This window comes from Anabrus simplex, chromosome 4, assembly GCF_040414725.1.
Source record: "Anabrus simplex isolate iqAnaSimp1 chromosome 4, ASM4041472v1, whole genome shotgun sequence".
In the NCBI taxonomy this organism is placed as follows: domain Eukaryota; kingdom Metazoa; phylum Arthropoda; class Insecta; order Orthoptera; family Tettigoniidae; genus Anabrus; species Anabrus simplex.
This window is the reverse complement of record NC_090268.1, coordinates 346785749-346808608: the sequence shown is the minus strand read 5'-3', so window position 1 is coordinate 346808608 and position 22860 is coordinate 346785749.

The following is a 22860-nucleotide window of genomic DNA, read 5'->3' as shown; positions in this document are numbered from 1 at the left end:
ATATAGTAACACATACTAGACATAACATCACAGATAACAAACACATCCTTAATTGCAAATTAATTTCATGGGAATTTAAAATTACATGTATTAACGTCTCCGCCTTTGAAGACGGCATATGATGTACTGATTTACCTTGTATTTTAGAGTGTTGCCGTAGGCTTTTTCTTTCCTAACCAGCTGCTTCACAAACCAGGCAGCAATATTATACAACACAGTCCTTTCATCAGATTTAAAACTGTACAACAGATGTAACACTCCTTTAAATAACTCCATTCTGTGTGACCGACTGTCTGCCATGCAAAGCATAGAAAAGGTGCAAATCTTCTGGAACATCGTAATTAGTTTAGTTGGATGAAGTCACGACCAGCAATTATATTTTTCTTTGTTTGTCTTCATAGTCACTGGAAAAGACATATCTTAACGCCAGGATGCATCAACAACAAACGAAGAAAAGTGCGAGAGCTTTGTTCATTTAGAAATAAACTAAACTGAAAGGTATGTTACTCTCACAGCCACGAGCTCTGTATCTTTACAGACAATTACGTTCTAGTGCCAAAAACACCTTCATACAAAATTATGAACAAATACAAAGCAAGTTTGTAAGTCCTTTTTTTAACAATTGGCGTTACGCCGCACCGACACAGATAGGTCTTATGGCGACGATGGGATAGGAAAGTGCTAGAAGTGGGAAGGAAGCGGCCGTGGCCTTAATTAAGGTACAGCCTCAGCATTTGACTGATGTGAAAATGGGAAACCACGGAAAACCACCTTCAGGGCTGCCGACAGTGGGGTTCGAACGCACTTTCTCCCGAATGCAAGCCCACAGCCGCGTGCCCCTAACCGCGCGGCCAACTCGCTCGGTAATTTGTAGTTTAACGTGACTGTAGAAGTTGTGATTACAGCCACGGTATCTCCAGTTTTTACGTGGAATACGAACCACAGAAGTGCGACTTTACATTTAAAAACCCACTATCATTGGCCGGGATTTGAACCGCGGCAGGCTTAGAGACATGTGGTAGCTGTCACGCCCCTGATTAACAAACAATTTTCTATCTATGAATATTGAATTTTCACGACCCTGTGTGTGGGGGCGGTAGAATAAAAACCACAGTATCTCCTGCCTGCCATAAGAGGCGACTAAAGGGGCCCCGAGGGTTCTGTACGTTGGAGCGTGGGTTGGCGACCACGGGGCCCTTAGCTGAGTACTAGCATTGCTTCCATTTACTTGTGCCAGGTTTCTCACTTTCATCTATCCTATCTGACCTCCCCTGGTCAACTCTTTTTCTTTTCCGACCCCGACGTTACTATGTTTCCGAGAGCTAGGAGTCTTTCATTGTCACGCCCTTCGTGGCCCTTGTCTTTCTTTGGCCGATACCTTCATTTTTCGAAGTGTCGGATCCCTTACTTTTCTCTCTCTGATATAGAGGATGGTTGCCTAGTTGTACTTCCTCTTAAAACAATAATCACCACCACCAGCCCCCTCCCACCCCCGGGAGGAACAGAAAATTATAGGTTCATATAACATAATATAATAGCCACAGACTGTTTCCAGTTATTCGACTGGGTCAGGAATGAATGAATGCAGGCCCCGTCTAGCGGCAAGGACGGGAACTGTGCCGGCTGCCAAAGCCTGTCGCACTCGTATGGGACAATAATTAATGACTGACAGATAACATGATACGATTTTTGAGAGTGTTGCTGGACTAAAAAATGACAGGGAAAACCGGAGTACCCAGAGAAAAACCTGTCCCGCTTCCGTTTCTTCCAGCACAAATCTCACATAAAATAACCGGGATTTGAACCACGAAACCCAACGGTGAGAGGCCAGCGCATTGCCGTCTGAGCTACAGACGCGCTAATTATATTTGTATAATAATTTAAATTAAGTTTGATCAAATATCAAATGCGAGTAACGTGCAATACCAGGCATTCGTTATGTTTGCAAAAGAAGACAACTAAGCTGAAAGTCGCTTTACTATTCTGTTAAAACTTTTTACAACATCTTCAAGTATTCAGAGGAAGATTTTCTATTAGTGTCGGACTAACAGGCTGTCTTGATAAACTCAATTCAGTCGTTGTTAATACTTTTTAAGCAACAATTTATACTAGTGGAACGTATTAGTTAATAACTTCAGTGGCAGACTGTCGCCCTCAACCCCTGTGAGTGGAGGCGGTAGAACAACACCCACGGTATCCCCTGCCTGTCGTAAGGGGCGAGTAAAAGAGGCCCCATGGGCTCTTAAATTGGGAGCGTGGGTTGGCGACCATGGGGCCCTGAGGTGAGTCCTGGCATTGCTTCCACTTACTTGTGCCAGGGTCCTCACTTTCATCTATCCTATCCGACCTCCCTTGGTTACTCTTGTTCTTTTCCGACCCCGACGGCATTAGGCTAGCGAATCCTAGGGAGTTTTTCGTTTTCGCGCCCTTCGCGGCCCTTGTCTTCCTCTTCATTTTCCGAAGTGTCGAATCCCATCCATTTTGTTCACTCTGATTAATTTTATGTAGAGGATGGTTGCCCAGTTGTACTTCCTCTTAAAATAATAATCACCACAACATGTCGCCCTCCAGATTCAAAGTTCGCAAGTTCAAGCCTAATAGAGATAGTCAGGTTTTTGAAGGGCAGAAAAAGACTATATACGACACTCCATATACGATGTTAGCATGTAAAAGAGATCTGGTGACATTTTTGGTGTTTTTCCTTAATAGGTTAGCAATCCTTAATTGTTAACTCGGTAAGACTGTTAGACAATTGACCACTGATAAGCAGCGTCTTGGGAAGTCATGCCAGTTCAACTGACGGTCCAAATAGCACTCTCTGAGCAGAACACTGCACATCCACATCGCCTGATAACACAAAACAGCTGTGAAATGTTCTTATGCAGCATTGAAGACGTTTGTTGACACATTAGGTGTTTACCGGTCAATATCAATTAAAGCTCATCCATAGTTACCTCCAAAAGGACCTTGTAGAATGAAATAGAAACTCAAATTGACGCACAGGAAACGTAGATGGCGTCAAAATAAAATGACTGCACACGGTAGATGAGATGATGCGATTTATTATTATTATTATTATTATTATTATTATTATTATTATTATTATTATTATTATTATTATTATTATTATTATTATTATTATCATTATTATTAAATGGTGTGGGTTACTGTAGTCACGTCCTAGTTTTGGAACCACGGGCAACGGCTGAGTGGACTAGTAAGTGGTCCTGAGCGTCGGGATACCAGTTGCTATGGAATGGGAGTGGGCGTCTCGGCCATATTCTGAGTCATGGCCCTCCTTGTGCTCAGGCGGCTAGGACTATACAAATCACCGGTGGTTAGAAGAGAGATCCTCACCTGAACTATGTGCAAGTAGGGTAGCATCCTGCTTCATGAATTTACAGAACTCAGAACATTTTAAGCAAGCCTCGGACCTATGGGAGTAACGGAGTCCCACTCCCATTTGACAGGCGAGGGACTCCTTGGAAACAACTTGGCGAACGAAATGGAATTCGATGGGGAGCTATCAATATTAATGGGGCTTATGGAAGAAAGAAAGTAGAACTGGCTGAGTCAGCAAAGAGGATGCATCTGGATGTGCTAGGAGTAAAGCCCGGTTCACACTAGATGTGCCGAGCCGTTCTGAGCAAGACTGATCAAAAATCGCTTATATGTAATTCAATGGAATCGTTCTCACTACATGTTCCGAGCCGTGCAAGGAAAGATCAACTGATCATCTCATCGGTCTCCATCCGATCTGAGACCGGAACGGCTCGGCTGGGATCGTCAATGATCGTCTAGTGGGAACGCGTGAAGGGCCAAGGGCGAAGAATCAACAGGCTGCCGCTCCTCACTTGTGCGATAACCATGGAATTGAGTGCGCGCGTGAGTATCAAGAACTGTATGATTTTTCGCACAGCGACATGAACCACACGTTGAATCTGTGGTCCGAAATCTCCGAGAAAGTTGGACAAACTGAGTAAACAAAAGAGGCAATTTTACTTTATTTTGAAATTGCTGAAGGACATACAAATTATGTACAACAAGACGTACGAACATATAAGGAAATATATGTACAGTTCTGTAAAAATGGTATAAACTCAATAAACACATAAAACTGAAATATTTATAAGAGACTGTAAAAACTTTCGGAGCCAAACACACGTTATCAACTGATTAATATTTTTCACTTTGACACTTGACATTGGCTGAAGTTTTTCAATTTGTAATTATTTTAAAATGTTTGTAGATAAACTAATAAATAAATTTCAAATTATTTAGTTAATTGATGCAGTTCGAGGGACTTAACTAATTGTAAGTGAAATGAGAGATTATATTCTGTCATTTTGCCATGGTACACTACCTGGGGGGAAATTGAAGTATGTCTGGAATTTCTCTCTGGTGTTAATTAAACGCGGCCTGTTGGACATTTGCACAGAGACGTGGTAAATTAGTCAAAGCACTTGCAATTTATTCATTTGATGGTGCACTTTCCATGAGATGTAGTCGATCATAGCGCAAATAATTATGGAGGATGCAAGTGGTCAGAATTATATTTTCAACATAATCGGGCTTAGAATTATTCTTAGGTAAATGCGAAACCTCTGAGTTATAATACCAAACGCGTTTTCCACCACTCTTCTCGCACGTCAGTGTTGGTAGTTGAAAATTTTTCCGTCATTATTATCTTGCGCTTGATTCTCGCGGTAGGGCCTCATTAAATAAGATTTTAGCGGAAATGCAGAATCTCCTAAAATCACGTGAGGTGCTGAAATATCTAATCCGGGCAGTATAGAGTCTTCTGAAATGTTAAAGGTCCCGTTATTAAAAGCATTTCCTAATAGAGAAGACAAAAAAAATGCCACCATCACTGTTTTTGCCGTATGATCCTATGTCCACTGCTATGAAATTGTGATCAGCATCAACATAAGCAAGCAGAACCACAGAAAAGGTCTTCTTGTAGTTAAAATGATTGAACCACTATTAGAAGGGGCCATTATTTCGACATGCTTTCCATCAAGGCGGCCGATGCAGTTGGGAAAATCCCAGACATTCCGAAATGTGTTTGCGATCCGCTCCCAGTCACTTCTGTGGGGAGTAGGTATGTAGACTGATAATAAATTATTTATTATCGCTTGGCACCCCTGACGAACAATCGCATGCACTTTTGAGTGCCCAAGACGGTAACTAAACGCAATGGTTCGGAACGAATCTCCAGTTGCAAGAAACAGTTTCATTACGTGAAACTGTTCACCTCAGGAAAGGCTCACTTCACCATTGTTGCCATAATCTCCCAATCCACAATTCATACCAGCGAGCTACCCACAAAATCAAAACCAAATTTCTGCCCGTTCGGATTCATCTGTGGGGCAACCGCCCGCCCAAAGGGACCTTATCCGTTTTATAGCAGCATTTCAAGAAAATCAGTGAAAAGAGGCTACATTTTTCAACAGAAACTTTATTTCTTTTACTGTAGCCTAATTTTCTGTAATGTGTTCATTAATATTTTTTTAATAAAGTTATTTTTTAGAGTTTGCAATGGCGCTTACCTGACTGTATCCCCAACCATCCCTGTACAACAAACAAACAAAATGGTTAACTTACCTCAAACATACAGCAAGTTTTTCAGCCGGCGTGATGCATTCTCGGAAGGAAGTATTCATCTGTTGAATATCTGCTTCAATGAACCCCAACAATCGCATAAAATCATAATGCGACTTACGGAAGTACTGGTAGAATTTTTATTCATCGTCAACTAACTCCGGAAATAAGGTGAAAAATTCTACTTCTCCTTTCCACTTTCTCTGCATTTGATGCACCCGGAACCTGCAAGTGGGCCTATTCTCCTCTTCTTCGTCCAAAATCAGGGCAATTTTAATTAATGATTTGATTGAAAAGGGCATTTTAATTTTTGGCACTGCTGTTTACTAGCGGACCTACTGGGATAGACTGAACAGAATAGGGAGACCGAGCGTGGATCGGCTCGACCGCGGAACGTATAGTGTGAATCGGCCTGGATCGATCCACGCCCGGATCATGACTTGCTCAGAACGGCTCGGCACATCTAGTGTGAACCGGGCTTAAGTGATATTCGGATAAGGGGAGATAACGAGGAAGTGATAGGAGATTATAAAGTGTACTTGACGAGTGTTAGAAACGGAAGGGCAGAGTCTGCGGTAGGGTTCCTTATCAGGAATACCATTGCACGCAACATAGTTTCTGTTAGGCACGTAAACGAGCGAATGATGTGGATAGATTTGTCAGATGGAGGAATCACGACTAGAATTGTCTCCGTGTATTCACCATGTGAGGGTACAGATGAGGATGAAGTTGACAAGTTTCATGAAGCATTGTGTGGCATCGTGGTCAGGGTCAACAGCAAGGGTAGAATAGTGCTAATGGGCGATTTCAATGCGAGAGTTGAAAAATAGAACTGAAGGATACGAAAGGGTGATTGGTAAATGTGGGGAAGATATGGAAGCTAATGGGAATGGGAAGCATTTGCTGGACTTCTGTGCTAGTATGGGTTTAGCAGTTACGAATACATTCTTCAAGCATAAGGCTATTCACCGCTACGCATGGGAGGCTAGAGATAACAGATCGATAATAGACTATATCTTAACCGACTCCGAATTCAGGAAATCTGTTAGGAATGTACGAGTCTTCCGAGGATTTTTTGATGATACAGACCACTATCTGATCTGTAGTGAACTAAGTATCTCTAGACCTAGGGTAGAGAAAGTGAAATGTGTCTGCAAACGAATAAGGGTAGAAAATCTCCAGGACTAGCAAATTAGACGGAAGTACATGGATATGATTAGTGAGAAGTTTCGTACAGTAGACAGTAAGCAGGTTCAGGATATAGAAAGTGAATGGGTGGTATACGGGGATGCTGTAGTAGAAACAGCAAGGGAATGCCTAGGAACAACTGTGTGTAAAGATGGGAAAAGGCGAACATCTTGGTGGAATGATGAAGTGAGAGCAGCTTGTAAACGTAAAAGGAAGGCCTATCAGAAATGGCTCCGAACAAGGGCCGAGGCAGACAAGGGTTTGTACGTAGATGAAAGAAACAGAGCGAAATAAATAGTTGTTGAATCCAAAAAGAAGTTGTGGGAAGATTATGGTAATAATCTGGAAAGGCTAGGTCAAGCAGCAGCGAAACCTTTCTGGACTGTAATAAAGAATCTTAGGAAGGGAGGGAAAAACGAAATGAACAGTGTTTTGAGTAATTCAGGTGAACTCATAATAGATCCCAGGGAATCACTGGAGAGATTGAGGGGATATTTTTAACATTTTCTCAATGTAAAAGGAAATTATCCTGGTGGTGTTGCGAACAGCCAAGCTCATGGGGAGGAGGAAAATGATATGTGAAATTAAGCTTGAGGAAGTGGAAAGGATGGTAAATAAACTCCATTGCCATAAAGCAGCAGGAATAGATGCAATTAGACCTGAAATGGTTAAGTATAGTGGGAAGGCAGAGATGAAATGACTTCATAGAGTAGAAAGATTAGCATGGAGTGTCGGTAAGGTACCTTCAGATTGGACAAAAGCAGTAATTGCACCTATCTATAAGAAAGGGAACAGGAAGGACTGCAACAACTATCCAGGTATCTCATTGATTAGTATAAGAGGCAAAGTATTCACTGGCATCTTGGAAGGTAGGGTGCGATCAGTCGTTGAGAGGAAGTTGGATGAAGACCAGTGTGGTTTCAGACCACAGAGAGGCTGTCAGGATAAGATTTTCAGTATGCGCCAGGTAATTGAAAAATGCTACGAAAGGAATAGGCAGTTGTGTTTATGTTTCGTATATCTAGAGAAAGCATTTGATAGGTTACTGAGGGAAAAGATGTTCGCTATATTGGGGGACTATGGAATTAAAGGTAGATTATTAAATCAATTGGGCTTCAGTAAGAATTGATGGCAGAATGAGTTCTTGGTTCAGGGTACTTACAGGGATTAGACAAGGCTGTAATCGTTCACCTTTGCCGTTCGTAGTTTACATGGATCATCTGCTGAAAGGTATAAAATGGCAGGGAGGAATTCAGTTAGGTGGAAATGTAGTAACCAGTCTGACGTATGCTGACGACTTGGTCTTAATGTCAGATTGTACCGAAAGCCTGCACTCTAATATCTTGGAATTTGAAAATAGTTGTAATGAGTATGGTATAAAAATTAGCTTCTCGAAGACTAAATTGATGTCAGTAGGTAAGAAATTCAACAGAATTGAATGTCAGATTGGTGATACAAAGCTAGAACAGGTCGATAATTTCAAGTATTTAGGTTGTGTGTTCTCCCAGGGTGGTAATATAGTAAGTGAGATTGAATCAAGGTGTCGTAAAGCTAATGCAGTGAGCTCGCAGTTGCGATCAACAGTATTCAGTAAGAAGGAAGTCAGATCCCAGACGAAACTGTCTTTACATCGGTCTGTTTTCAGACCAGCTTTGCTTTACGGGAGCGAAAGCTGGGTGGACTCAGGATATCTTATTCATATGTTAGAAGTAACAGACATGAAAGTAGCAATAATGATTGCTGGTACAAACAGGTGGGAACAATGGCAGGAGGGTACTCGGAATGAGGAGATCAAGGCTAATTTAGGAATGAACTCGATGGATGAAGCTGTACGCACAAACCGGAATCGGTGGTGGGGTCATGTGAGACGAATGGAGGAGGATATGTTACCTAGGAGAATAATGGACTCCGTTATGGAGTAGAGGGAGACCAAGACGACGATGGTTAGACTCAGTTTCTAACGATTTAAAGATAAGAGGTACAGAACTAAATGAGGCCACAGCACTAGTTGCAAATCGAGGATTGTAGCGACGTTTAGTAAATTCACAGAGGTTTGCAGATTGAACGCTGAAAGGCATAACAGTCTATAATGTATGTATGTATTATTAAATGTTTTCGGCTTCGTGACTAACTAGTTAGCATGCCATTCTGACCTCAGGTACAAGATGTACCGGGTTCGATTCCCGGCAGGGTCGAGGATTTTAATTTTCATTGGTTACTTTCTCCGTCTCAGGGACCGGGAATTTGTGCCACCTTCAACAAAAATGTCATCCTATGTAGAGCGCCATTTTCACAGGCCCGCAGGTCGCCCAGTGGTAGTGATTAGTGTTTTAAGAGAAAGGACAACTAGGCAACCATCCTCTATATAACACTAATCAGAGAGAAATAATGAACGGTATCCGACACTTCCAAAAAGGAAGGTATCGGTCAAAGAAAGACAAGGGCCACGAAGGGCGTGAAAATGAAAGACACCCTAGACCTCGAATACATTAATACCGTCGGGGTCGGAAAAGAACAAGAGTTGACCAGGGAAGGTCGGATAGGATAGATAAAAGTAAGAAGCCTGGCACAAGAAGTGGAAGCAATTTCAGGACTCAGCCAAAAGCCCCATGGGCACTAACCCACGCTCCAAATTTCAGAGCCCCTGGGGCCCCTTTAGTTAATTATTATGACAGGCAAAGGTGCCGTGGGTGTTATTCTACCGCCCCACCCACAGGGGTAGTAAGAGACAACTAAAAGGGTCACCAGATTCTCTCACCTTGGGACCGTGAGTTGGCAACCAGAAGGCCCTTAGCTGAGTCCTGGCATTGCTCTCACTTACTTGTACCAGGCTCCTCACTCTCATCTGCTCCATCCGACCTCCCTTGGTCAATTCTTTGTTCTTTTCCTGTCCCGGCGGTATTAGAACACTCGAGGCCTAGGGAGTCTTTCATCTTCATGCCCTTCGTGTGGCCCTTGTATTTCTTTCTCCGATACTTTCATTTTTCGATGTATCGGTTCTTTTCCATTTTTTTCTCTCTGATTAATGTTATATTGAGGATGGTTGCCCGGTTGTACTGTCTCTTAAAACAGTGATCACCACCACCACCACCACGGGGGTATGCAGGTCACCCATGGACGTGAATTCGAAAGACCTGAACCAGGGCTCTATCTAAGCCATACGCCATTATTGTATTATTATAATTTCATCTAGTGAATAGCGTACTTTTATTTTAATGTTAATTTTGTATTAACTACGGATTGGTTATTTCCTGTATTTTACTTGCTCAGTAACCAGTTTACTTCCCCTCAGAAGTACGTTTTCAGGTGTGGATGAAGTAAGGCCCACCGTCGGTATTAGATTTTCAAATCATCTGATATGACCTGAGATCTAATAAATGCAATTGTGACGTATTTAATTTCATTTTCGGAGTTATTTACTTAGAAGTTTATCTCCCTGGCACGTATTTAAAATGAAAAACCACAGCCTGTTTTCAGTCATTCGACCGCGTCAGGAATGGAATGAATGAAGCGCCCATCTAGTGGCGAGGATAGGAATTGTGTCGGCAGTCGCACTCCTCTTGGACAAGGTTTAATGAATGACAGATGAAATGAAATTATATTGGAGAGTGTTGCTGGAATTAATTATGACAGGGAAATCCGGAGTACCCGGAGATAAACCTGTCCCGCCTCCGCTTTGTCCAGCACAAATCTCACATGGAGTGACCGGGATTAGAACCACGGAACCCAGCGGTGAGGGGCCGGCGCGCTCCCTGGCACTTATTATATATAGTATTTTCTATTTTGTACGATCACACAACACCGCTAATGCATGGTGTAGTGAAGGGTTCCCTCATAAGTAAGCTAGGTTGTATTAACGCAAAGGTTATATTGCATTTGGCTCAAGTGCGTCATTAAAGTCAACCACTTGATTAATTACTGACATTTCGCACAAGGTTACTCTTGATCAACCTGCTAATTTTTTAAGAGCACATCCAAGTAGCATTCCATTGAGGTCGACCTTCTGAATGTTTTGCAAAGTACATTTGACCGCACTTATGGAGTAAAAAGTTTTTTAATAAACGCAGGTATTTGTAGCTCATTGTATTAAAATAAATATGTATAAGTGGATTAAGGCCACTTATTTATTACTGAAACAAAGCTGAGCTTTCTGCCAAATTACACGGCCTTCATTAGGGCATGTGAAGGTCTGTTCTGACAGTGATCACTGAAATTCTACAAAGAACATGGAAGTCACGAAGTGTTCGGTACTTACCGATCAACAGCTATGTGTACTTAGTGCATGATACCTTCCATAGTCCACGTCTATTTTAAGCCGAAAGCCTCATTCTTCAAGTGGTCAGTATTCTTTCTCCTTCTCCTAATAAATCGAGGCTTCATGATCTGGTTGTTCTCTCTGAAACAACAATCAATACATCCGCAACCTGTGAGAGAGAAAGCATAAGCTTACCCAGCTACGCCTCACAAGAGACGTGGTGGTCTTGAATGAACAATAAGCCCTTGATGAAGCTGTAGTTTGTTAAAAGAGTGATTGGAATGCTCAAATTTCTCCTATTGTCAGAGTTAAGAACTAAGTATTAGATCAATCCCTAAAAGTAAGAATCACCGCCACCGCCTACTGAGTTTCTCGCAATTAGCCTGTGCTCAGATACGCCAGCCTTGTGTCGTTCGTTTTGCTACCACATAAAGGAACTCCAGCGGGATAAAATTGCGGCTTCCCCCTGTGGCTGGGGGCGGTAGGATAACACACACGGTATCCCCTGCCTATCGTAAGAGGCGAATAAAAGGGGCCTCAGGGGCTCTGAACTTTGGAGCAGGGATGGCAACCACTGGGCCCTTAGCTAAGTCCTGGCATTGCTTCCACTTAATTGTGCCAGGCTCCTCACTTTTATCTATCATATCCGACCACCCTTGGTCAACTCTAGATATTATCCGACCCCGAAGGTATTGGATCACTCGAGGCCTAGGGAGTCTTTCATTTTCTCGCCCTTTTTCGATTGCCGGACACCTTCCATTTTTTCTCGCTGATTAGTGCTATATAGAGGATGCTTGCCCAGTTGTACTTCCTCTTAAAACAATAATCACCGGAAGAGTTGGCCGTGCGGTTAGGAGCGCGCAGCTGTGAGCTCGCATCCGAGAGATAGTGGATTCGAACCCCACTGTCGGCAGCCCTGAAGATGGTTTTCCGCGGTTTCCCATTTTCACAGCAGGAAAATGCTGGGGCTGTTCCTTAATTAAGGCCACGACCGCATCCTTCCCATGCCTAGGCCTTTCCTGTCCCATCTGTGTTGGTGCGACGTAAAGCAACTAGCAAAAAAAAATCACCACCACCAAAATTGCGGCACCTCGGCGTCTCCAAAAGACGTAAGAGTAGTTAGTGGAGCAAAAACCAAGAACATTAGGTTATGAGCCCGTCGGGATTCTCTTGATTAACCGTTCTTCACTTCCTGCATGCACTTTTCTATTCAGATTCACGTAAAACTCGAGGTCATGTAGTTATGATTACGATATCAACAGTCATGTAAAATACAGGCTTGCTTACATTAATATTTTTCTTCCTTCTTCAGCGATTTTATTACGTTTGTACGACCTAGGAAGCCTTTCATATTCCAACCTCCATGACCCTCTTCCCACAACACCCACTGGTGCGGCGGATTCATGACCTAGTTAGGTTGTGTGATTTTCGCATCAGAATTACTTTCCAGTGGCTCCCAATACACGTTGAGATTGCGGGAAGTGAACTTGCGAGTAAGTCTGTAAAAGAAGCGGTACTTTTACCACCTACACGTATGAACGTACCTGCTACGAATATTTTTTCTCAGCTACGTCGAACAATCTTGGCGTCCTGGGAATCGGAGTGGCTAGCTATTCGAACTCCCAACAAGCTGAGAGCAATTAAGAACACAACTACCGTGTGGCGGGCCTCTTTCCGGCCTTCACGGAGAGAGGCTGTAGTTTTATGTAGGCTAAGGATAGGTCATGGAAGATCTATGCACTCTTACGTTCTAAAAAAGGAAGACATCCTAGAGTGTTTTTGAGGTGCCGAATTCAACGCGGCCCACATCCTCACGGAGAGTGCCGATCTCTCTGGCCTAACACGGAATCTCAGCCTGCAGAAGACACAGCATACTAGTCGATGACGGGAATACTGCTGATCTCGCCATTCCCTTTAAGTGTAAAAGTGAATTAATTAGGGCTTCTAAAGTTCAAGTTTTCAATGTCCTTTTCGGCGTTATAAAATCATATTTTTATTTTTATGTTTTAAAGTTATTTGGAAATTCCTCCGTTTAATAAATACTTTCAAATTTATTTATTTTTTGTTTCTGCTTAATTTGTTCAGAGAGGATGAGTTGCATTTTCTCTTAAAACAACAATCACTACCACCACGTCAGCCTCCATTGATCTTTGACGTTAATGCACAATTTGGTAAGTTATCGCCTTCTGTATTACAGGTTCTATGTCGAATGACCAATTTTATTTTTGAATGAAGCTGTACGAATGATTCCTCTAAATCAGTCGAAATATGAATGACAAATAGAATTACCACCACCGCCGAGGTGATCATCTTTCAACTCCAAGCAGTTGTTGAGATGGTAATTACGTGCCATTCCTCTGTCTGTAGTCCCCTTCAATTTTTCCTGGAAGGAACTAGTAAGTCAGCTGGGATTTTGTTTCCAAGTTGCTTTGCGTCACACCGACACAGATAGGTCTTATGGCGACGATGGAATAGTAAAGGGCTAGGAATGGAAAGGAAGCGACCATGATCTTAATTAAGGTACAGCCCCAGCATGTGTCTGGTGTGAAAATGGGAAACCACGAAAAATCATCTTCAAGGCTGCCGACAGTGGGGTTCGAATCCACTATCTCCCGAGTCTCAAATACTGGATACTGGTCACACTTACGCGACTGCACGTATCAAGCTGGGACCCTCGCATCCGGAGGGCATAGTGATGGCCTCTCTTCGTCTTGTTTCTGTTGGATCTTCTGGAAGGTGTCCTGTCAATCGCCGCTCGTGTCAATCGCTCCCAGCTTAAAATGTGTGATAATCGCTCCCAGCTTAACATGTCTGACAAACGCTCCCAGTCCATCAGTCCAGTCCAGCTATTCACCATGGACAATCACGTCCTTAAGGGGCCGTTCTCATTAAAGAGTATTCTTGAGGGTCTTCCCCACCACCTCTCTTTACTATTTAAATCCAGCAGTGTTCGGCAAGCCAGCTCGAGACGCAGAGAGCCAGGAGGCAGGGGAACAAGCAGGTGGGACGGACCCACGCTTCTTGGCTCCTCCGGAGATGAGGACCGAGGACGACGGCGGCGCTCCCAAGCGCCGCGACGGTGCGGCACAAGTTGATCTGCTGTACTTCACGAAATACACACAGACCGACGGGGCCGCCAACCAGGAGCATCCACCACCTGCCCGGGCCACCCAGGGAAGGCCCACCACCCGGGCCCAGACCAGGAAGACGACCCGGACGGCGAAAGGCGGCACGGAGACGGACGCCCTCCAGGCGTTCAGAGGCTGCCACGCGGGCTCGGCCTGCTAGCGCCTCGTTGACGATGCAGACATCGATGTGCGCCCCTCAGGACAGGGAAAGCAACAAGATGCCAGCAACGCTGACGCCACCGCCGCCAACCAAAAGGGACAAGCCGGCGCTGCAGCGGGACCACCCGCTACCCAAGGGTCACTAGGCCAGGAGGAAGGCCACCAGGACGAGGCCTCATCCCCCGCCGAGAAGAGACAGCCGCCGGGAAGCATATGCCGCCCCCGGACAAGAAAAAGACGAAGCCGGCCCACCAGGAAAGGGCCACCCAGCCGTAACCCAGGACTACTCCCAGGACAGCAGTCGACCGAGGAGGCAATCAGAAGAGAGTAGCGGCAATCAGGTGATATCGAAACGTCCCCCTCAGCAGCTCTTGCAGTGTTTCCGCTGTTTGAGGTGGGGCCACTGGCAGGAGAGGTGTGGGCTCTTAGTGAGGTGCAACCGTTGTGGGGGTGATCACCACTACACGGCCTGCGCAGCACCTCAAGAGGCGCCGGTGTGCGCCAACAGCGCCGGGGGCCACCCGGCCTCTCATCGCAGCTGCCCTGTGTACCGGGCCATGGCACGGACAGAGAGGAAGGAGGCCGGGCATCATGACCCACCCCCATCCAGGAGGCCCCCACCAAGGCGGGCTTGGCCTCATTCTCTGGGATCGGAGACTGGGTACGAGGTATCCCAAGGCGGCGGTGCTGTACGGCGGGCCCTAGTGGCTATCAACGCATGGCTTCGCAACCGGCAAGGCCCGCGCTAGTCACAGCAGTGCCCAGACGGACTCATCCCTTGACAACTGGAATGGCGAGATTTTGGATCATGGCTGTTGCATGATACCTTTTCTCTACTAACACAAACACCTGGAGCTATCCAAAAACCACATCCTTGCATGTGCTATCAAAATATGTCAGGTTTTATATGTAGGCTCGTTTTTTTCGCCTATGTGGTTTTCCCTGACCCTTAATACCACGCCTTAACACCACATGCCCAACACAAACTCTGGCCTTGGTAGCGAGTCTAACTCGGAAACGGGCAGATACTCCTTGTATCACTTTCCACACTTCCCTGTTATCTCTTTTCTTCTTAGAAATAATACCAAGTCGCAGGCAATGCAGATTGAGTCGATTGCCACAGGGGGGAGCGGGCTTCGGCCCCCCTACCCCGAAACAAAAGGGAAGCCAGCTATGCACGGGGAAAGTGTTGCATTGACTATGTGAGCCCATCAGATGTGTTCAGGTTAAGTTAGGTTAGTGCTTCCCGTGACTGTTCATTGAAACTTCCATATCAAGCATGACTAGAATGCACTAAATAATTATGACCAGAATACTACGACACTCGGAGGAAGTGGTTATTCCAGAGGTCATTGTCTGAGGGAAGGGAGCCGGACCGATTGTCACTGGTGGCGAAAGACATGTATTCTTCTGGGAGGCGCAGCCAGAATGTTCTCGTTCCACCCTCACCGCGAATAGTCTCTAACTTCATCAGCAGAGATATAAAAAGGAGGTTAGCCGCGGATTAGTTAGTCGAAGCTGGACGTCAGTAGTGTTGGCTGCCGTCGGAGTTGTTGTGTGTTCGCTGCTCAGTACTCAGTATTAGCTATGTTATGAGTACTGAGTGTCGTCGTAATGTATGAGAGGAGTACTGGTTAGCACAGAGTTACATGTCGAGTAATTCACTGTGTGGAGCAGTCATGACTGTGAGTTAAATGAGTTGAATGTGTTGATTTTATGAGTTACTGGGCTCATCTGGAGTCGAGCCAAGGAACAGTCGTCGTGCGTCGTGATTGTTAACAAACTGTATGTTCGAATCTGTCTGCGTGCAGTTGCTGTGTGAAGCAACTAAGCGTGCGGAGTGAAGTAAAAGTGAGGCCTATCAATTAGGATTATCACCTTCCCAGATAATACCAGCCAGCCGGACTGCCTACTGTGTTAGCACTAGAGACTTGTAAACAGACAGCAATTAGTGAAGTGTGCTCATTCATGCTTGAATATAATTGCGTGTGTTTGTATGTCTGCTAATTGGTCCTTCCCGAATTCAATTAGATCGATAAAATAGACGGTGTTTTATTCGTAACAGTATCGAAGAAGCGTGTACACGGTAATGCCGACGTTCCCGTTACAAACACTGTACATTCACCTGTACAGACACCATAGTTACACAAGATATTAGCCTTCACAAGCCCCAAGGACACAGTACATGTATGTATGTATGTATGTATGTATGTATGTATGTATGTATGTATGTATGTATGTATGTATGTATGTACCGGAGAGTTAGACGTGCGGTTAGGGTCGGGGAGCTATGAACTTGCACTTGAGAGAAAGTGGGTTCGAATCCTACCGTCGGCAGGTATGAAGATGGTTTTCCGTGGACACAGGCCGGAGCAAAATACGGCTTCCACCGAAGTTCCAGTCTCATGCATAGCTGTGACAATATGGAAAGTGCTGGGGTATGGGTAGTGCTGAGTAATGACATTCGAAGTACGACCAGTGAGTCTGATTGTTATGAATGGCGTTGCTCATAGAGTCAGTCGTGCTGTAATATCACTTTCTGGTCGAGTGAGGAAAGCAATGGTAAACTACCTCACTCATAATTTTGCCTAGTATGCCTAATTTTGGCGCCGCCATAGGTTGTTGCACTTTCCCGGTAACCACATAACCTTTGGTGGTGTTATTTGAGAATCCAACCAGCACCAAGACACAACAGACACGACAAAACCAACAATCATACATTCGCCGTACCTCCTAGTAATATTACGGGGTTTTCAAAGCTAAATTTTAAAATACCATTATTTTGTCGCCTAATATCGCCTAACTAGTGTTTGTACAACCAATGACTATAATGGTACTATATGATAATGTATTGCAATATAATATTAAATAGCATTCTAATTGTGTATTAATAATGTGTACATAATACAATTATTTGAGGAAAGTATCACAACTTGGTGTGATTAATTATTCCTAAATGAAGCAGTGTACAAACATTACGGTGAGGTATACTTTATTGCGACAGTTGATGAAAATCAAACAACACACAAACTTGTTAATGTAAGGGGTGGCACTCCTAACCAACTACATTTTTTTTAAAAAAAAGGAAGCCATACTTTCCCATGTTGACTCAGTTCAATGTATTTTAAAAGCGTTTCAGTCTGTCGAACACATCCCCCTGTGGGTGGGAGCGGTAGAATAACACACATGGTATCCCCTGCCTGTCATAAGAGGCGACTAAAAGAGGCCCAGGGGATCCTAACTTGGAAGCGCGGGTTGGCGACCACGGGGCCCTTAACTGAGTCCTGCGTTGCTTCTACTTACTTGAGCCAGGCTCCTCACTTTCATCTATCCTAGCCGACCTCCATTGGTCAACTCTTCTTATTTTGCGACCCCGACGCCATTACGTTTCCGAGGGCTAGTGAGTCTTTTATTTTTCACGCCCTTCGCGGCCCTTGTCTTTATTTGGCCGATAGCTTCATTTTTCGAAGTGTCGGATACTTCCATTTTTTTCTCTCTGATTAGTGTAAGATAGAGGATGATTGCTCAGTTGCACTTTCTCTTAAAACAATAATCACCACACCACCACACCACCACCACCACCACCACCGCTCTGTCGTACACACAAGTTAAATATTCCTTATGTCCGGTTCTTCTTCTTCTTTATCTGTTTACACTCCAGGGTCGGTTTTTCCCTCGGACTCAGCGAGGGATCCCACCTCTACCGCCTCAAGGGCAGTGTCCTGGAGCTTCAAACTCTGGGTCGGGGATACAACTGGGGAGAATGACCAGTACCTCGCAAAGGAAGCCTAATCTGCCATGCTGAACAGGGGCCTTACGGGGGATGGGAAAATTGGATAGACAAGGAAGAGGGAAGGATGCGGCCGTGGCCTTAAGTTAGGTACCATCCCGGCATTTGCCTGGAGAAGAAGTGGGAAACCACGGAAAACCACTTCGAGGATGACTGAGGTGGGAATCGAACCCACCTCTACTCAGTTGACCTCCCGAGGCTGAGTGTACCCCGTTCCAGCACTCGTACCACTTTTTTCAAATTTCGTGGCAGAGCCGGGAATCGAACTCGGGCCTCCGGGGGTGACAGCTAATCACACTAACCACTACACCACAGAGGTGGACTCTGTCCGGTTCAATGTTTGTTATATTCAGCCGTAAATCTGAATTTATAATTTATTGGTATATTTGTGTTTTCGTGTACACGAGTGAAGAAAACGCACAGCCCGCCTCCCTGGCTGAATGATCACAGTTGAAGACTTCGCTTCAGATGGTCCCGGGTTCGATTTCCAGCAGGATCGGGGATTTTAATCACATCTGATTAATTCTTCTGGCTCGGTGACTGGGTGTTTATGTTTGTCCTAACACGTTTTTCTTCATATTCAGTGAACATGCCACACTACCAACTGCCACAAAAACCACCCACTAGTGAATTACATCCCTCCACATAGTATTGGCGTCAGGAAGGGCATCCGGCCGTAAAGCATGGCCAAAGCCACATGCGCTATTCAATTCGCACCAGCGACCTCACAGGCGTGGGGGAAAAGCGGTAGTAGAAGAAGAAGAAGAATTAGTGAAGAATTCGTGTGCTGAAGGGATCTCTGATCGAGAAATCTGGTTTTAGATTTTCCGGAAAATATTCCTTGAAATTAGGTTCTCACATTGTTCAATTGCATCATTCATCAGTTCAGGGTGTAGGCCTACTTGCAGTATTTCATTTGCACTCACTACTGTAAGTGCGCAGATGTAGTTCCTGTCTTCAGGAAATGATATAACAATAATAATAGTACAGTGGTTCTGAATTTTGAAGACACGAACAAAAATACAGAAATAGATACTTCGTTAATACAGTAGATTATACCATTTATCTACCATTGATCATACCAGTATCCAAATACTTGCATACCGGTACTGGTAGGCCTACATGTACCATAGTTTGGGAACCCCTGGTATAGTGTTTTCTTCAAGCCAAGTGTAATACAGTAATTGAGCAGGAATTAGTCAATGTAGCATAAATACGAAAGAACTGTAACAATTCCAAGTTAAACACGGCGGCGAGCAAGCTTTCTATAAATGTTTCACATCGTCACACCAAAATGTGTTCAGGTTTAATCACCCAATTGGCTACGGAACAAACTATTTTAACGTTAATACTTCACACACGTCGAGTAATACCAGAGGTATTTGGCCTATATTCTTCCAACTGCGATAACAAACAAGTGGCCATGTTAGTGTTATTAGGATTTATTGTAACAGTATTTTGTAGCCTTATCGTAAGCAACCTGTCCAGTAATTCTTTAACCCAATGTGTCTGCTTGGGATGATAAGTGACTCCATGTACTGAGTAGTTCCTTATCATCCGTTGAAAGTATATATTATTCTCCCAAACAACTATATATTCAAACCCCAGATTCTTGATGTAGCAAATCTACAAACGTAACTTGAAAAATAACTTGCGAACCTCTGGTAGGAGTTTCGTGAATCGGTGGTTGTTTCACATGTGCCACGAGATGCTTTATACTGTGATCTTACAAAATACACTCATAGGGTGCTGTGTCTGGCCCATCATATGTAATAGGAGGGCGTGGCATGTAACAGCGTGGATATCAGACCTCGTACGGGTTGGATGAGAAACAGTTGACTGCAAGGTAGATAAGACACGATACCTCCGCTCGGCGAGATTGTCGGCACTTGACGTATGGACCTCTCCATCTCGTGCAGGAACTAGACTTTCCAAGAGCTACCGTTTCAAGAGTGTACAGTGAATACGTGCATTCGGGAAAAACCACCGCCACCAGGATCAACTGTCGTGGTGTACTATGCTTTGACGACACGGATCACAGTCGGCTAGCTCGGATCGTAAGAGACAGACCACAGTACAGTGGATCACTCGACAGTTCAGTGCTGGACATGAACGACGTGTTAGCAGCCATACCATTCAGAACCATCTCCTCGCCATGGGGTACAGAAACAAGAGGCTACCTCTGCTCAACACCCGTCACAAGTTACGACTGACGTGGGCAAAGGGACACCAACATTGGACGCTCAAAACATGGGAAAAGGTCGCCTGGACGGTGACTCGAGGCACCAGTTGTTTTGAACACACCGCAGGCCGAGTACGAATGCGTCGTCAAACACATGAGGCAATGAATCACTCTCGCCAGTAGAGTGCAATTCAGGCCGCTGGTTGTAGTATTCTCCTATGTGTACTGTTCACGTGGGATGAGATGGGATAGCTAGTGAACGTTACAGGAACCTACTGGCATATCATGTTCACCTCTTTGTTCGCTTCAGCACCCTGCAAGTGACCTACCTACATCAAGAAAACGCTTCAACCCATCGCTCTCGAATTGTGGTTGAGCGATTCGATGAGCACTCCATAAATCTGAAGATGCTTGACTGGCCCTTAAAAAGACCCAATCTCAAACCCATTAAGCACATATGGGGTTCTGTCGAGAGGGAAGTGTATGCCCTGGACTATTCTCCGGCTAACCTTTGTGGTTTATGGGGGGCTGTGCAGAGATCATGGATCAGTTTGGCTCCCCAACGCTTCCGGTGTCTTGTCGAGTCCATGCCACGCCTCATCGCCGTTGTCATCAAGGCTGAAGGGAGTTCTACACGCTACTAGCCAGGTATCTCTAATTCAATTGCTCATGAGTGTATAAAATCCATTTGGGGTGCCAGGAAGGTAAACTTTCGATTCAATATAACTTCAAAAATGAAATCAAAATATGTTAAAGTAAATTATCTCAGGCGATTCCCGATGACGATTTTGCTACTGGTTTAACGTACTGGAGATCCTTGGCAACGCAAGGGTGGAAAAGGGCTAAGACTTGTAAGGGAGCGGCTGTATCCTTAGCATTTACCTGGTGAGAATAATGAGCACTCATGGGCTGCCGATGATAGGTTTTTGGAATCTGCCATCTCTGGAATGCGAGCCTACAGCTACGTGGCCTGAACCATGCAGCCAACTCACTCGGTTATCCGATGATCTGTGAAGGTGGTTCTGAGGAAAGGATAAGCTGGTTACATATCAAATAAAAACAGCGGAAATATTTTATCTACAATTTATCTCCTGCCTGTCGTAAAAGGCGACTAAAAGGAGAACTAGGGTCTTTCCGCTTAGGAGAGTGGGTTCGCGACCACAGTTCTGTTGTGTCAGGCACCTCACTTCCCTCTTTCGAATTATATCTCCCGTGGTAACTCTTGATCACTTCCGACCCAACCGTACGAGGTTTGCAAGACTAAGCGATCTTTCAAATTCATGTCCTTCGTGCCCTTCACTTTCTTGTGTTTATACCATCATTTTCTTCATTAGTGTTAATAGAGGATGGTAAGCAGTTGTACTTGCTATTAAAGCAAAAATCACCACCACCACCACCACCACCACCACCACCACCACGACTAGATCTTCTTCGTGGGCCCAAGGTGAACACGGATTCTTCCGTTTATCGGAAGTATTTCCAGAACTTCTTTCACCAATATCCGGCCGCAAAACGTATCTTCACAGATGGTTCTAAGATCGGGGAAAATATGGGTTGCTCTTTCGTCACCAATGATATAAGCATGAAGATCTCGCCTCCTAGAGTATGTAGCGTGTATACTGCAGAGATTTACGCCATCTTAGAAGCTCTGCAGTTTGTACTGGGTGACGAAAGAAACCATGTTCTCATGTGTACCGACTCGTTAAGTTCTCTGCAGTCTACTGAAACCTGTTTCTCGCAACACCCACTGGTGCAGCAGATTCATGACCTTCTGCTGACACCAGAATCACTTACACGTGGCTTTCAAGCCACGTTGGGATTGCGGAAAATGAAGCTGCAAAGAAAGCGGTACTTTTACCTCCAAGACCTATGAATGTACCTGCTAAAGATATTTGTTCTCAGCTACATCGAACCAACTTGGAGTCCTGGGAATCGGAGTGGCTAGCTATCCGAACTCCCAACAAGCTGAGAGTAATTAAGAACACAGCTACCTTGTGGCGGTCCCCTTTCACAGAGAGAGGCCTTAGTATTGTGTAGGCTGACGATAGGTCATGGACGATCCACGAACTCTTATCCCTAAAGAGGAAAGGCCCTCCCTTTTGATTCGTTAGTGTTTTTCCGGCTTAATTCAATACTTTTCTGTTTTATTTTGTACTTCATTTCAAAATTTCTTCGTTGAATCAATAATTTTGTTTTATTTTAAATTTATTTTCCACTTAATTTGTTCAGAGAGGACGATTACTTAGTTACTCTTCCTCTTAAAACAAAAATCACCACCACAGCCCACTGGCCATGGGCATTAAGACAGTGGTTAGATGATTCAAGTTCCGTTAGTAAAAAAAATAAATCACAATGGGAACATTGGCCGGCGGGATAGGAGAGGTTCAATTCCACCTCTCCGCAGTGTTCGTTTGGATTAAGTAAGTAAAACCAAACCCCATGGTACAACACCACGTAGGGCCATGGCCTACCAAGCGACCGCTGCTCAGCACGAAGGCCTGTAGGTTATAAGATGTCATGTGGTCAGCACGACGAATTTTCTCGGCCGTTTTTCTTG